This window comes from Triturus cristatus, chromosome 12 (genome assembly GCF_964204655.1).
Source record: "Triturus cristatus chromosome 12, aTriCri1.1, whole genome shotgun sequence".
Lineage (NCBI taxonomy): Eukaryota > Metazoa > Chordata > Amphibia > Caudata > Salamandridae > Triturus > Triturus cristatus.
This window is the reverse complement of record NC_140595.1, coordinates 728,280,860-728,295,374: the sequence shown is the minus strand read 5'-3', so window position 1 is coordinate 728,295,374 and position 14,515 is coordinate 728,280,860. Positions and strand designations below refer to the sequence as shown.

The 14,515-nt window shown below is 40.5% G+C and overlaps 4 non-coding genes across 4 annotated transcripts; all 4 read right to left on the bottom strand.

Annotated features, from left to right (window-relative positions):
- Positions 1-1,714: 1,714 nt before the first annotated feature.
- Positions 1,715-1,796, bottom strand: TRNAS-CGA (transfer RNA serine (anticodon CGA)). The gene has a single exon. It is a non-coding gene; the product is annotated as a tRNA-Ser (tRNA).
- A 3,931-nt stretch (positions 1,797-5,727) lies between these two features.
- TRNAS-CGA (transfer RNA serine (anticodon CGA)) lies at positions 5,728-5,809 on the bottom strand. Its single transcript has one exon. It is a non-coding gene; the product is annotated as a tRNA-Ser (tRNA).
- A 3,937-nt stretch (positions 5,810-9,746) lies between these two features.
- TRNAS-CGA (transfer RNA serine (anticodon CGA)) lies at positions 9,747-9,828 on the bottom strand. Its single transcript has one exon. It is a non-coding gene; the product is annotated as a tRNA-Ser (tRNA).
- Positions 9,829-13,767: 3,939 nt separating this feature from the next.
- TRNAS-AGA (transfer RNA serine (anticodon AGA)) lies at positions 13,768-13,849 on the bottom strand. The gene has a single exon. It is a non-coding gene; the product is annotated as a tRNA-Ser (tRNA).
- Positions 13,850-14,515: the final 666 nt, after the last annotated feature.

Here is a 14,515-nt window from a genome sequence, read left to right as displayed (position 1 = left end):
GAACATTTCTCTACACTTACTGCTCTATTTGCCTGAAACCTGGCCTCAATACACGTCTGGATTGGGCTGGGTGACAGCAACATTTGTGCCTTCCCTCTAGAGAGCCACAACACAGGTCACTCAACTGCACCTGGGGGGTAAGCTCCGCTCCCCCTCCACCCCCAATAGGTAGAAGAACGATACTTTATGTAAGTAAATACATTATAGCTACAGCTTATAATCATGTGAGTTTAAATCATTTGTTGTTAGATGGTTTAAATATTTGAAAGGATCTGTTTTTAATATACATTTTACAAAAACCACTGGTACGTTTGATAATTCTGTAAAAGCAAAACCCAACTGCCGTGACATTGCCAACCACAATGCCATGACTCGGATTTTAACCGAGGTTGCTGCAGCCACAACGCAGAGTACTAACCACTATACGATCACAACGAGCTACTTGGGCTCAATGACATACAGTGACATGGAGAATTTATAATTCGGAACACTCAGGGCTGTTCCTGTGATAGGCTGGATGTATTGATTGCTTTCTCATTCCTCATACAGAGGCTGCGTCTCCTCAGTGGTTGAAGGCTGAAACCGTTGCCTGGCCGCCTGCTTGTGAACTGCCCAGAGTCAAAGATCACACATTACACTTGCGGGCCTGTGATGGGACACCAATGCAGAGAAACTCACCTGGCACAGACCTTCTATTCTGTCTATTAGACCTGCATCTTCCCTGCACCTTTCGAGCCATTTGTATGTGAAGCAAGAAAGAGTTAAGGAGTGATCCATCTACACTTTTATAGGGAGGATGCCTCCGTGAGCTCCTCCCAGCTAATCACATGAACAGCAGTAAAGCAAGATAAATACAGAGCTGAGGGGGGGCTGCATGGTTATGTTTTTGAGTAATTATTGAAACTGACCTCAGTGGCTCATTAGCAGAGCTGCGGCTAATGACTGGTGCCAAATCATGATGAAGCAAGCACCATGGCTCGTAGGGGACCCACAACACGCTTTTCTTAGCTCACTGAATTAAAGTATAAACTTCCGCCGTGCATGAGTGGTAAAGGCTTGTTAATATGGTTCCTTTTCCAATTCAAGTCTGACAACACGAGGCAGGAACCACGGGGCTTCGGAAGCTCTGGAAAGTAGCCACCAACCACAGAGAAAGATTGAACTGGCAGTATGAGAGGTGGAGAAAACAGGAGCGGGAGCAAGGAGCTCAAATGAGATTAATGGCGCCTAAATAGAGAGCGTAAAGGAACAGTTACACAGCTAAGAAAAGGGAAAGAAAGACTAGGGAAAAAAACACAGAAAGAGCCTGTAGATGAAATTCTCTTCCTGGGACAGCAGGTTAAGAGAAATTACACAGGGAGAGGTTAAGCATGTAACACGGGGGAGAATAAAAAAGAAAATGCAGTTTTATGAAGTGTGTTTGCCAATCCAGCCAGCACTTTTGTTCTATTTCTCTCTTTGCGTCTTTTATTGGTAAAGTAACTTTCAAGTGCATGCGCAGGTATGAATGAGAGAGCAACGGTATAATAATTTGAAGCGTTTACACCAGTGCTAAAATAGGAATGAGGTGTAGCAAAGACATGAAAGAGGTAGCGATAACAAATATGTGGAGAGGCAATAGTGACACAAAAATAAGCCACCTATTTATAAAACTGAAATGGAAGAAATACTAAAGGTTAACTTCTGAAATTGTAGCCGATAATAAAAAGATTCTCGTTGTTGGCAGGATTCGAACCTGCGCGGGGAGACCCCAATGGATTTCGAGTCCATTGCCTTAACCACTCGGCCACAGCAACTTACTGTAAGCTGTATGCAAATATTTTATTTGGAAGTTTTGAAGTTGTCCCACATCAAAGTACTGATGTTCTGCAATGCGCTTTTTAAAAACAATGTTTTTTTCATCATGCACGTTCTGTCCTAAAAACAAAAATTGCATGAGTATATCTCTGGATCTGTAAAAGGATACGCTTGCATTCAAACTCTCTTGTGGCACTCAATTTTTTGGACCCTGTTGCTCTCTGTTTTTGCACTGCTTTTAGTCTACGACCCATATTACAGAAGTCAACCATCTCTGAGTATTTGGGACTCCTTTGTAAGTGCCTTATCTTTAATCCTTGAAAAGCTCTATAATAAAGGGGTCTGTCAAAGATTGCTTGAATGGAAGATAAAAGAAGGCCCACTCGTCTCACCAAATGCAGTAGAGAAACCTGACGTTTTACTCATGTTATCCTTAGTTCATTTTTGTTAGACCTGGCATCCTTAAGGTGGCCTACCAGCAACCTTTTTGCTTTGCACCTCACGTTTTGCTGTATCTTTATGTTTGCCTTAGAACTCTAATCACTTTATCACTACTGTGAGAAAGTGGCTCTGTATATACTGTTCCCAAATAGGTACAGTGTGCACCGAGTCCTCAGTCCCCAGAGGTTTGGCAGAGGCTAAAGTTAGATATAACCTTACTCTCTAAAGTGGTAGCTTGCTCGAGCAGTAAGGCAGTATCAGAGTACAGTGTAAAGCATTTGTTGTACACAATCAGTCAGCAAATGGTCTCACACACTCAAGAACTGAACTCTAGGCCAATGGTTTGTATAAAAAAATAAATTGTTGTTTTATTTTAGAACCAACAATAGGTATCAAAATATACTTTCTCAGAATGAGATGCTTTAATTAAATACTTTGCAATAGGCAATTGACTTTTGCAGTTAATAGTTACAGTTTATTGCAATAGGCAACACAATTTCAAACACAATAATACATTGAGCTCAAAGGGAATTTTAAGTTATATGCAATTAATTACTTTCAGGATTACTTTTCTAACTCCAGGACTGGATCCTAGATTCAGTCCTGGGACAGTTCTTGGAAACAAGTGAGTAAATTCGTTTTAGTTACTGTTGTGATTTTTAAGCAATATTTTGCTATTTTAAAAGTTGACAGAAACTTTTTCTGATCAAATTACCAATGTTATCCTATGGAAGGAAATTCACTTAGCAGGTAAGCGGGGTTATAGTTACTTTTTCTAGGTTAGTGTTGGATCCTAGATCCAGCACTACTGTACCACCTGTAAGCAGTTGAGAAACTGCGTTTAAGTTATACAGGCGATTTTTAAGGAATATTTATATGTTTGCAAAATGGACACTTAGAAGAAATTTCACAGAAAAACAGTCATTGGTTTCCTATGGAAGAAAATTCAAGTTACGGGTAAAGCACCTTCTCGTTACTTTTGTAATCCAGTGCTGGGCTCCTAGGCTCAGTACTGGGACATCTATCTAAAACAGGTAAGCAATTACGTTTTCACAGTTGGTACGATTTTTAAAGAATATTTGTATGTTTCAATAATCGACACTTAGAAAAATTTTCAGCAAAAAGCAGGCTATGATATCCTATGGAAGGAAATTCGAGTTACTGGTAAGTACGGTTAAAATGACTTTTCAGAGTCAGTACTGAGCTACAAGATGCAGCACTAAGGTCTCTCCTGATAACAGGTCAGTAAATCAGAATTCGCTGTTCGGCTGATTTTAGATGAATATTTTAAAGTTCCAAAACTCCATACTTAGAAGAATTTCCAAGTGAAACCAGTCAATGTTAGCCTATGGAAGAAAAGTGAGTTATCGGCTTTTAGGTAAGTACTCGACTGGCAGAGTTATGGTTCTGGGCATAGACTCAGGGGTCTCCCAGGGGAGTCCCAGTCTACTTGCCAAGCCTTAAACTCCCCTTTTATTACATATCATTTACCCCTAAGGTAGGCCCTAGGTAGTCCTAGGTGCATGATGCTATGTAAGTAAAAGATAAGATATGTACTTTGGTGGTTCGCATGTCCTGTAAGTACCAAACAGTCTATTTCATTTTTCACTACTGTGAGGTCCACCCCTCTCATAGGTTAGCATTGGGTATTCCCCTATACTTTCTATTTGGTAATTCCATATCGGAGAGGAGTAGCTTTATTTATTTATTGAAAATCCTACTTACTGGTGAGGTTAGATTTAACTTTACTATTTTAGAAATGCCACTTTTAGAGAGTGAACATTTCTCTACACTTACTGCTCTATTTGCCTGAAACCTGGCCCCAATACACGAATGGATTGGGCTGGGTGACAGCAACATTTGTGCCTTCCCTCTAGAGAGCCACAGCACAGGTCACTCAACTGCACCTGGGGGGTAAGCTCCGCTCCCCCTCCACCCCCAATAGGTAGAAGAACGATACTTTATGTAAGTAAATACATAATAGCTACAGCTTATAATCATGTGAGTTTAAATCATTTGTTGTTAGATGGTTTAAATATTTGAAATGATCTGTTTTTAATATACATTTTACAAAAACCACTGGTACGTTTGCTAATTCTGTAAAAGCAAAACCCAACTGCCGTGACATTGCCAACCACAATGCCATGACTCGGATTTGAACCGAGGTTGCTGCAGCCACAACGCAGAGTACTAACCACTATACAATCAGAGAGCTACTTGGGCTCAATGACATACAGTGACATGGAGAATTTATAATTCGGAACACTCAGGGCTGTTCCTGTGATAGGCTGGATGTATTGATTGCTTTCTCATTCCTCATACAGAGGCTGCGTCTCCTCAGTGGTTGAAGGCTGAAACCGTTTCCTGGCCGCCTGCTTGTGAACTGCCCGGAGTCAAAGATCACACATTACACTTGCGGGCCTGTGATGGGACACCAATGCAGAGAAACTCACCTGGCACAGACCTTCTATTCTGTCTATTAGACCTGCATCTTCTCTGCACCTTTCGAGCCATTTGTATGTGAAGCAAGAAAGAGTTAAGGAGTGATCCATCTACACTTTTATAGGGAGGATGCCGCCGTGAGCTCCTCCCAGCTAATCACATGAACAGCAGTAAAGCAAGATAAATACAGAGCTGAGGGGGGCTGCATGGTTATGTTTTTGAGTAATTATTGAAACTGACCTCAGTGGCTCATTAGCAGAGCTGCGGCTAATGATTGGTGCCAAATCATGATGAAGCAAGCACCATGGCTCGTAGGGGACCCACAACACGCTTTTCTTAGCTCACTGAATTAAAGTATAAACTTCCGCCATTTGTGAGTGGTAAAGGCTTGTTAATATGGTTCCTTTTCCAATTCAAGTCTGACAACACGAGGCAGGAACCACGGGGCTTCGGAAGCTCTGGAAGGTAGCCACCAACCACAGAGAAAGAGAGAACTGGCAGTATGAGAGGTGGAGAAAACAGGAGCGGGAGCAAGGAGCTCAAATGAGATTAATGGCGCGTAAATAGAGCGCGTAAAGGAACAGTTACACAGCTAAGAAAAGGGAAAGAAAGACTAGGGAAAAAAGCACAGAAAGAGCCTGTAGATGAAATTCTCTTCCTGGGACAGCAGGTTAAGAGAAATTACACACGGAGAGGTTAAGCATGTAACACGGGGGAGAATAAAAAAGAAAATGCAGTTTTATGAAGTGTGTTTGCCAAATCCAGCCAGCACTTTTGTTCTATTTCTCTCTTTGCGTCTTTTATTGGTAAAGTAACTTTCAAGTGCATGCGCAGGTATGATTGAGAGAGCAATGGTATAATAATTTGAAGCGTTTACACCAGTGCTAAAGTAGGAATGAGGTGTATCAAAGACATGAAAGAGGTAGCGATAATAAATATGTGGAGAGGCAATAGTGACACAAAAATAAGCCACCTATTTATAAAACTGAAATGGAAGAAATACTAAAGGTTAACTTCTGAAATTGTAGCCGATAATAAAAAGATTCTCGTTGTTGGCAGGATTCGAACCTGCGCGGGAAGACCCCAATGGATTTCGAGTCCATCGCCTTAACCACTCGGCCACAACAACTTACTGTAAACTGCATGCAAATATTTTGTTTGAAAGTTTTGACGTTTTCCCACATCAAAGTACTGATATTCTGCAATGCGCTTTTTAAAAACAATGTTTTTTTCATCATGCACGTTCTGTCCTAAAAACAAAAATTGCATGAGTATATCTCTGGATCTGTAAAAGGATACGCTTGCATGCAAACTCTCATGTGGCACTCAATTTTTTGACACTGTTGCACTCTGTTTTTGCGCTGCTTTTAGTCTACGACCCATATTACAGAAGTCAACCATCTCTGAGTATTTGAGACTCCTTTGTAAGTGCCTTATCTTTAATCCTTGAAGAGCTCTATAATAAAGGTGTCTGTCAAAGATTGCTTGAATGGAAGATAAAAGAAGGCCCACTTGTCTCACCAAATGCCGTAGAGTAACCTGATGTTTTACTCATGTTATCCTTAGTTCATTTTTGTTAGACCTGTCATCCTTAAGGTGGCCTACCAACAACCTTTTTGCTTTTCACCTCACGTTTTGCTGTATCTTTATGTTTGCCTTAGAACTCTAATCTCTTTATCACTACTGTGAGAAACTGGCTCTGTATATACTGTTCCCAAATAGGTACAGTGTGCACAGAGTCCCCAGTCCCCAGAGGTTTGGCAGAGGCTAAAGTTAGATATAACCTTACTCTCTAAAGTGGTAGCTTGCCGAGCAGTAAGGCAGTATCAGAGTACAGTGTAACACATTTGTTGTACACAGTCAGTCAGCAAATGGTCTCACACACTCAAGAACTGAACTCTAGGCCAATGGTTTGTATAAAAAAATAAATTGTTGTTTTATTTTAGAACCAACAATAGGTATCAAAATATACTTTCTCAGAATGAGATGCTTTAGTTAAATACTTTGCAATAGGCAATTGACTTTTGCAGGTAATAGTTACAGTTTATTGCAATAGGCAACACAATTTCAAACACAATAATGCATTGAGCTCAATGGGAATTTTAAGTTATATGCCATTAATTACTTTCAGGATTACTTTTCTAACTCCAGGACTGGATCCTAGATTATGTCCTGCGACAGTTCTTGGAAACAAGTGAGTAAATTCGTTTTAGTTACTGTTGTGATTTTTAAGCAATATTTTGCTATTTTAAAAGTTGACACTTAGAAACTTTTTCTGATCAAATTACCAATGTTATCCTACGGAAGGAAATTCACTTAGCAGGTAAGCGGGGTTATAGTTACTTTTTCTAGGTTAGTGTTGGATCCTAGATCCAGCACTACTGTACCACCTGTAAGCAGTTGAGAAACTGCGTTTAAGTTATACAGGCGATTTTTAAGGAATATTGATGTGTTTGCAAAATGGACACTTAGAAGAAATTTCAGAGAAAAACAGTCATTGGTTTCCTATGGAAGAAAATTCAAGTTACGGGTAAAGTACGTTCTCGTTACTTTTGTAATCCAGTGCTGGGCTCCTAGGCTCAGTACTGGGACATCTATCTAAAACAGGTAAGCAATTACGTTTTCACAGTTGGTACGATTTTTAAAGAATATTTGTAAGTTTCAATAATCGACACTTAGAAAAATTTTCAACAAAAAGCAGGCAATGATATCCTATGGAAGAAAATACGAGTTACTGGTAAGTACGGTTAAAATGACTTTTCAGAGTCAGTAGCGAGCTACAAGATGCAGCACTGAGGTCTCTCCTGATAACAGGTGAGTAAATCAGAATTCGCTGTTCGGCTGATTTTAGGTGAATATTTTAAAGTTCCAAAATTCCATACTTAGAAGAATTTCCAAGTGAAACCAGTCAATGTTAGCCTATGGAAGAAAAGTGAGTTATCGGCTTTTAGGTAAGTACTCGACTGGCAGAGTTATGGTTCTGGGCATAGACTCAGGGGTCTCCCAGGGGAGTCCCAGTCTACTTGCCAAGCCTTAAACTCCCCTTTTATTATATATCATTTACCCCTAAGGTAGGCCTTAGGTAGTCCTAGGTGCATGATGCTATGTAAGTAAAAGATAAGATATGTACTTTGGTGGTTCGCATGTCCTGTAAGTACCAAACAGTCTATTTCATTTTTCACTACTGTGAGGTCCACCCCTCTCATAGGTTAGCATTGGGTATTCCCCTATACTTTCTATTTGGTAATTCCATATCGGAGAGGAGTAGCTTTATTTATTTATTGAAAATCCTACTTACTGGTGAGGTTAGATTTAACTTTACTATTTTAGAAATGCCACTTTTAGCGAGTGAACATTTCTCTACACTTACTGCTCTATTTGCCTGAAACCTGGCCCCAATACACGTCTGGATTGGGCTGGGTGACACCAACATTTGTGCCTTCCCTCTAGAGAGCCACAGCACAGGTCACTCAACTGCACCTGGGGGGTAAGCTCCGCTCCCCCTCCACCCCCAATAGGTAGAAGAACGATACTTTATGTAAGTAAATACATAATAGCTACAGCTTATAATCATGTGAGTTTAAATCATTTGTTGTTAGATGGTTTAAATATTTGAAAGGATCTGTTTTTAATATACATTTTACAAAAACCACTGGTACGTTTGCTAATTCTGTAAAAGCAAGACCCAACTGCTGTGACATTGCCAACCACAATGCCGTGACTCGGATTTGAACCGAGGTTGCTGCGGCCACAACGCAGAGTACTAACCACTATACGATCCCGGCGAGCTACATGGGCTCAAGTGCATACAGTGACATTGAGAAGTTATAATTCGGAACACTCAGGGCTGTTCCTGTGATAGGCTGGATGTATTGATTGCTTTCTCATTCCTTATACAGAGGCTGCGTCTCCTCAGTGGTTGATTGGCTGAAACCGTTTCCTGACCGCCTGCTTCTGAACTGCCCGGAGTCAAAGATCACACATTACACTTGCGGGCCTGTGATGGGACACCAATGCAGAGAAACTCACCTGGCACAGACCTTCTATTCTGTCTATTAGACCTGCATCTTCCCTGCACCTTTCGAGCCATTTGTATGTGAAGCAAGAAAGAGTTAAGGAGTGATCCATCTACACTTTTATAGGGAGGATGCCGCCGTGAGCTCCTCCCAGCTAATCACATGAACAGCAGTAAAGCAAGATAAATACAGAGCTGAGGGGGGGCTGCATGGTTATGTTTTTGAGTAATTATTGAAACTGACCTCAGTGGCTCGTTAGCAGAGCTGCGGCTAATGACTGGTGCCAAATCATGATGAAGCAAGCACCATGGCTCGTAGGGGACCCACAACACGCTTTTCTTAGCTCACTGAATTAAAGTATAAACTTCCGCCGTGTGTGAGTGGTAAAGGCTTGTTAATATGGTTCCTTTTCCAATTCAAGTCTGTCAACACGAAGCAGGAACCACGGGGCTTCGGAAGCTCTGGAAAGTAGCCACCAACCACAGAGAAAGAGAGAACTGGCAGTATGAGAGGTGGAGAAAACAGGAGCGGGAGCAAGGAGCTCAAATGAGATTAATGGCGCGTAAATAGAGCGCGTAAAGGAACAGTTACACAGCTAAGAAAAGGGAAAGAAAGACTAGGGAAAAAAACACAGAAAGAGCCTGTAGATGAAATTCTCTTCCTGGGACAGCAGGTTAAGAGAAATTACACAGGGAGAGGTTAAGCATGTAACACGGGGGAGAATACAAAAGAAAATGCAGTTTTATGAAGTGTGTTTGACAAATCCAGCCAGAACTTTTGTTCTATTTCTCTCTTTGCGTCTTTTATTGGTAAAGTAACTTTCAAGTGCATGCGCAGGTATGATTGAGAGAGCAATGGTATACTAATTTGAAGCGTTTACACCAGTGGTAAAGTAGGAATGAGGTGTAGCAAAGACATGAAAGAGGAAGCGATAATAAATATGTGGAGAGGCAATAGTGACACAAAAATAAGCCACCTATTTATAAAACTGAAATGGAAGAAATACTAAAGGTTAACTTCTGAAATTGTAGCCTATAATAAAAAGATTCTCATTGTTTGCAGGATTCGAACCTGCGCGGGGAGACCCCAAAGAATTTCGAGTCCATCGCCTTAACCACTCGGCCACAACAACTTACTGTAAGTTGCATGCAAATATTTTATTTGAAAGTTTTGAAGTTGTCCCACATCAAAGTACTGATATTCTGCAATGCGCTTTTTAAAAACAATGTTTTTTTCATCATGCACGTTCTGTCCTAAAAACAAAAATTGCATGAGTATATCTCTGGATCTGTAAAAGGATACGCTTGCATGCAAACTCTCATGTGGCACTCAATTTTTTGGACCCTGTTGCACTTTGTTTTTGCGCTGCTTTTAGTCTACGACCCATATTACAGAAGTCAACCATCTCTGAGTATTTGAGACTCCTTTGTAAGTGCCTTATCTTTAATCCTTGAAGAGCTCTATAATAAAGGTGTCTGTCAAAGATTGCTTGAATGGAAGATAAAAGAAGGCCCACTTGTCTCACCAAATGCCGTAGAGTAACCTGATGTTTTACTCATGTTATCCTTAGTTCATTTTTGTTAGAGCTGTCATCCTTAAGGTGGCCTACCAGCAACCTTTTTGCTTTTCACCTCACGTCTTGCTGTATCTTTATGTTTGCCTTAGAACTCTAATCACTTTATCACTACTGTGAGAAAGTGGCTCTGTATATACTGTTCCCAAATAGGTACAGTGTGCACAGAGTCCTCAGTCCCCAGAGGTTTGGCAGAGGCTAAAGTTAGATATAACCTTATTCTCTAAAGTGGTAGCTTGCTCGAGCAGTAAGGCAGTATCAGAGTACAGTGTAAAGCATTTGTTGTACACAATCAGTCAGCAAATGTGTCTCACACACCCAAGAACTGAACTCTAGGCCAATGGTTTGTATAAAAAAATAAATTGTTGTTTTATTTTAGAACCAACAATAGGTATCAAAATATACTTTCTCAGAATGAGATGCTTTAGATAAATACTTTGCAATAGGCAATTGACTTTTGCAGGTAATAGTTACAGTTTATTGCAATAGGCAACACAATTTCAAACACAATAATACATTGAGCTCAATGGGAATTTTAAGTTATATGCAATTAATTACTTACAGGATTACTTTTCTAACTCCAGGACTGGATCCTAGATTCAGTCCTGGGACAGTTCTTGGAAACAAGTGAGTAAATTCGTTTTAGTTACTGTTGTGATTTTTAAGCAATATTTTGCTATTTTAAAAGTTGACACTTGGAAACTTTTTCTGATCAAATTACCAATGTTATCCTATGGAAGGAAATTCACTTAGCAGGTAAGCGGGGTTATAGTTACTTTTTCTAGGTTAGTGTTGGATCCTAGATCCAGCACTACTGTACCACCTGTAAGCAGTTGAGAAACTGCGTTTAAGTTATACAGGCGATTTTTAAGGAATATTTATATGTTTGCAAAATGGACACTTAGAAGAAATTTCACAGAAGAACAGTCATTGGTTTCCTATGGAAGAAAATTCAAGTTACGGGTAAAGTACGTTCTCGTTACTTTTGTAATCCAGTGCTGGGCTCCTAGGCTCAGTACTGGGACATCTATCTAAAACAGGTAAGCAATTACGTTTTCACAGTCGGAACGATTTTTAAAGAATATTTGTAAGTTTCAATAATCGACACTTAGAAAAATTTTCAACAAAAAGCAGGCAATGATATCCTATGGAAGGAAATTCGAGTTCCTGGTAAGTACGGTTAAAATGACTTTTCAGAGTCAGTAGCGAGCTACAAGATGCAGCACTGAGGTCTCTCCTGATAACAGGTGAGTAAATCAGAATTCGCTGTTCGGCTGATTTTAGATGAATATTTTAAAGTTCCAAAATTCCATACTTAGAAGAATTTCCAAGTGAAACCAGTCAATGTTAGCTTATGGAAGAAAAGTGAGTTATCGGCTTTTAGGTAAGTACTCGACTGGCAGAGTTATGGTTCTGGGCATAGACTCAGGGGTCTCCCAGGGGAGTCCCAGTCTACTTGCCAATCCTTAAACTCCCCTTTTATTACATATCATTTACCCCTAAGGTAGGCCTTAGGTAGTCCTAGGTGCATGATGCTATGTAAGTAAAAGATAAGATATGTACTTTGGTGGTTCGCATGTCCTGTAAGTACCAAACAGTCTATTTCATTTTTCACAACTGTGAGGTCTACCCCTCTCATAGGTTAGCATCCGGTATTCCCCTATACTTTCTATTTGGTAATTCCATATCGGAGAGGAGTAGCTTTATTTATTTATTGAAAATCCTACTTACTGGTGAGGTTAGATTTAACTTTACTATTTTAGAAATGCCACTTTTAGAGAGTGAACATTTCTCTACACTTACTGCTCTATTTGCCTGAAACCTGGCCCCAATACACGTCTGGATTGGGCTGGGTGACAGCAACATTTGTGCCTTCCCTCTAGCGAGCCACAACACAGGTCACTCAACTGCACCTGGGGGATAAGCTCCGCTCCCCCTCCACCCCAATAGGTAGAAGAACGATACTTCATGTAAGTAAATACATTATAGCTACAGCTTATAATCATGCGAGTTTAAATCATTTGTTGTTAGATGGTTTAAATATTTGAAAGGATCTGTTTTTAATAGACATTTTACAAAAACTACTGGTACATTTGCTAATTCTGTAAAGTTAACACCCAACTGCCATGACATTGCCAACCACAATGCCATGACTCGGATTCGAACCAAGGCTGCTGTGGCCGCAACGCAGAGTACTAACCACTATACGATCACGGCAAGCTACTTGGGCTCATCGACATACAGTGACATGGGGAATTTATAATTCGGAACACTCAGAGCTGTTCCTGTGATAGGCTGGATGTATTCATTGCTTCCTCATTCCTCATTCAGAGGCTGCGTCTCCTCAGTGGTTGATAGGCTGAAACCGTTTCCTGGCCGCCTGCTTGTGAAATGCCAGGAGTCAAAGATCACACATTACACTTGCGGACCTGTGATGGGACACCAATGCAGAGAAACCCACCTGGCACAGACCTTCTATTCTGTCTATTAGACCTGCATTTTCCCTGCACCTTTCAAGCCATTTGTATGTGAAGCAAGAGAGAGTTAGAGAGTGATCCATCTACACTTTTATAGGGAGGATGTCGCCTTGAGCTCCTCCCAGCTAATCACACGAACAGCAGAAAGGCAAGATAAATATACAGTTGAGGAGTGGGCTGCATGGTTATGTTTTTGAGTAATTATTGAAACTGACCTCAGGGGCTCATTAGCAGAGCTGCGGCTAATGACTGGTGCCAAATCATGATGAAGCAAGCACCATGGCTCGTAGGGGACCCACAACGCGCTTTTCTTAGCTCACTGAATTAAAGTATAAACTTCCGCCGTGTGTGAGTGGTAAAGGCTTGTTAATATGGTTCCTTTTCCAATTCAAGTCTGACAACAAGAGGCAGGAACCACGTGGCTTCGGAAGCTCAGGAAAGTAGCTACCAACCACAGAGAAAGATAGAACTGGCAGTATGAGAGGTGGAGAAAACAGAAGCGGGAGCAAGGAGCTCAAATGAGATTGATGGCGTTTAAATAGAGCGCGTGATGGAACAGTTACACAACTAAGAAATGGGAAAGACAGACTAGGGAAAAAAACACAGAAAGAGCCTGTAGATGAAATTCTCTTCCTGGGACAGCAGGTTAAGAGAAACTACACATGGAGAGGTTAAGCATGTAACACGGGGGAGAATAAAAAAGAAAATGCAGTTTTATGAAGTGTGTTTGCCAATCCAGCCAGCACTTTTGTTCTATTTCTCTCTTTGCGTCTTTTATTGGTAAAGTAACTTTCAAGTGCATGCGCAGGTATGAATGAGAGAGCAACGGTATAATAATTTGAAGCGTTTACACCAGTGCTAAAGTAGGAATGAGGTGTAGCAAAGACATGAAAGAGGTAGCGATAACAAATATGTGGAGAGGCAATAGTGACACAAAAATAAGCCACCTATTTATAAAACTGAAATGGAAGAAATACTAAAGGTCAACTTCTGAAATTGTAGCCGATAATAAAAAGATTCTCGTTGTTGGCAGGATTCAAACCTGCACGGGGATACCTCAATGGATTTCTAGTCCATCGCCTTTACCACTCGGCCACAACAACTTACTGTAAGTTGCATGCAAATATTTTGTTTGAAAGTTTTGAAGTTTTCTCACATCAAAGTACTGATATTCTGCAATGCGCTTTTTAAAAACAATGTTTTTTTCATCATGCACGTTCTGTCCTAAAAACAAAAATTGCATGAGTATATCTCTGGATCTGTAAAAGGATACGCTTGCATTCAAAATCTCTTGTGGCACTCAATTTTTTGGACCCTGTTGCACTCTGTTTTTGCGCTGCTTTTAGTCTACGACCCATATTACAGAAGTCAACCATCTCTGAGTATTTGGGACTCCTTTGTAAGTGCCTTATCTTTAATCCTTGAAAAGCTCTATAATAAAGGGGTCTGTCAAAGATTGCTTGAATGGAAGATAAAAGAAGGCCCATTTGTCTCACCAAATGCAGTAGCGAAACCTGATGTTTTACTCATGTTATCCTTAGTTCAGTTTTTGTTAAACCTGGCATCCTTAAGGTGGCCTACCAGCAACCTTTTTGCTTTTCACCTCACGTTTTGCTGTATCTTTATGTTGGCCTTAGGACTCTAATCACTTTATCACTACTGTGAGAAAGTGGCTCTGTATATACTGTTCCCAAATAGGTACAGTGTGCACAGGTTCCCAAGTCCCCATAGGTTTGGCAGAGGCTAGAGTTAGATATAACCTTACTCTC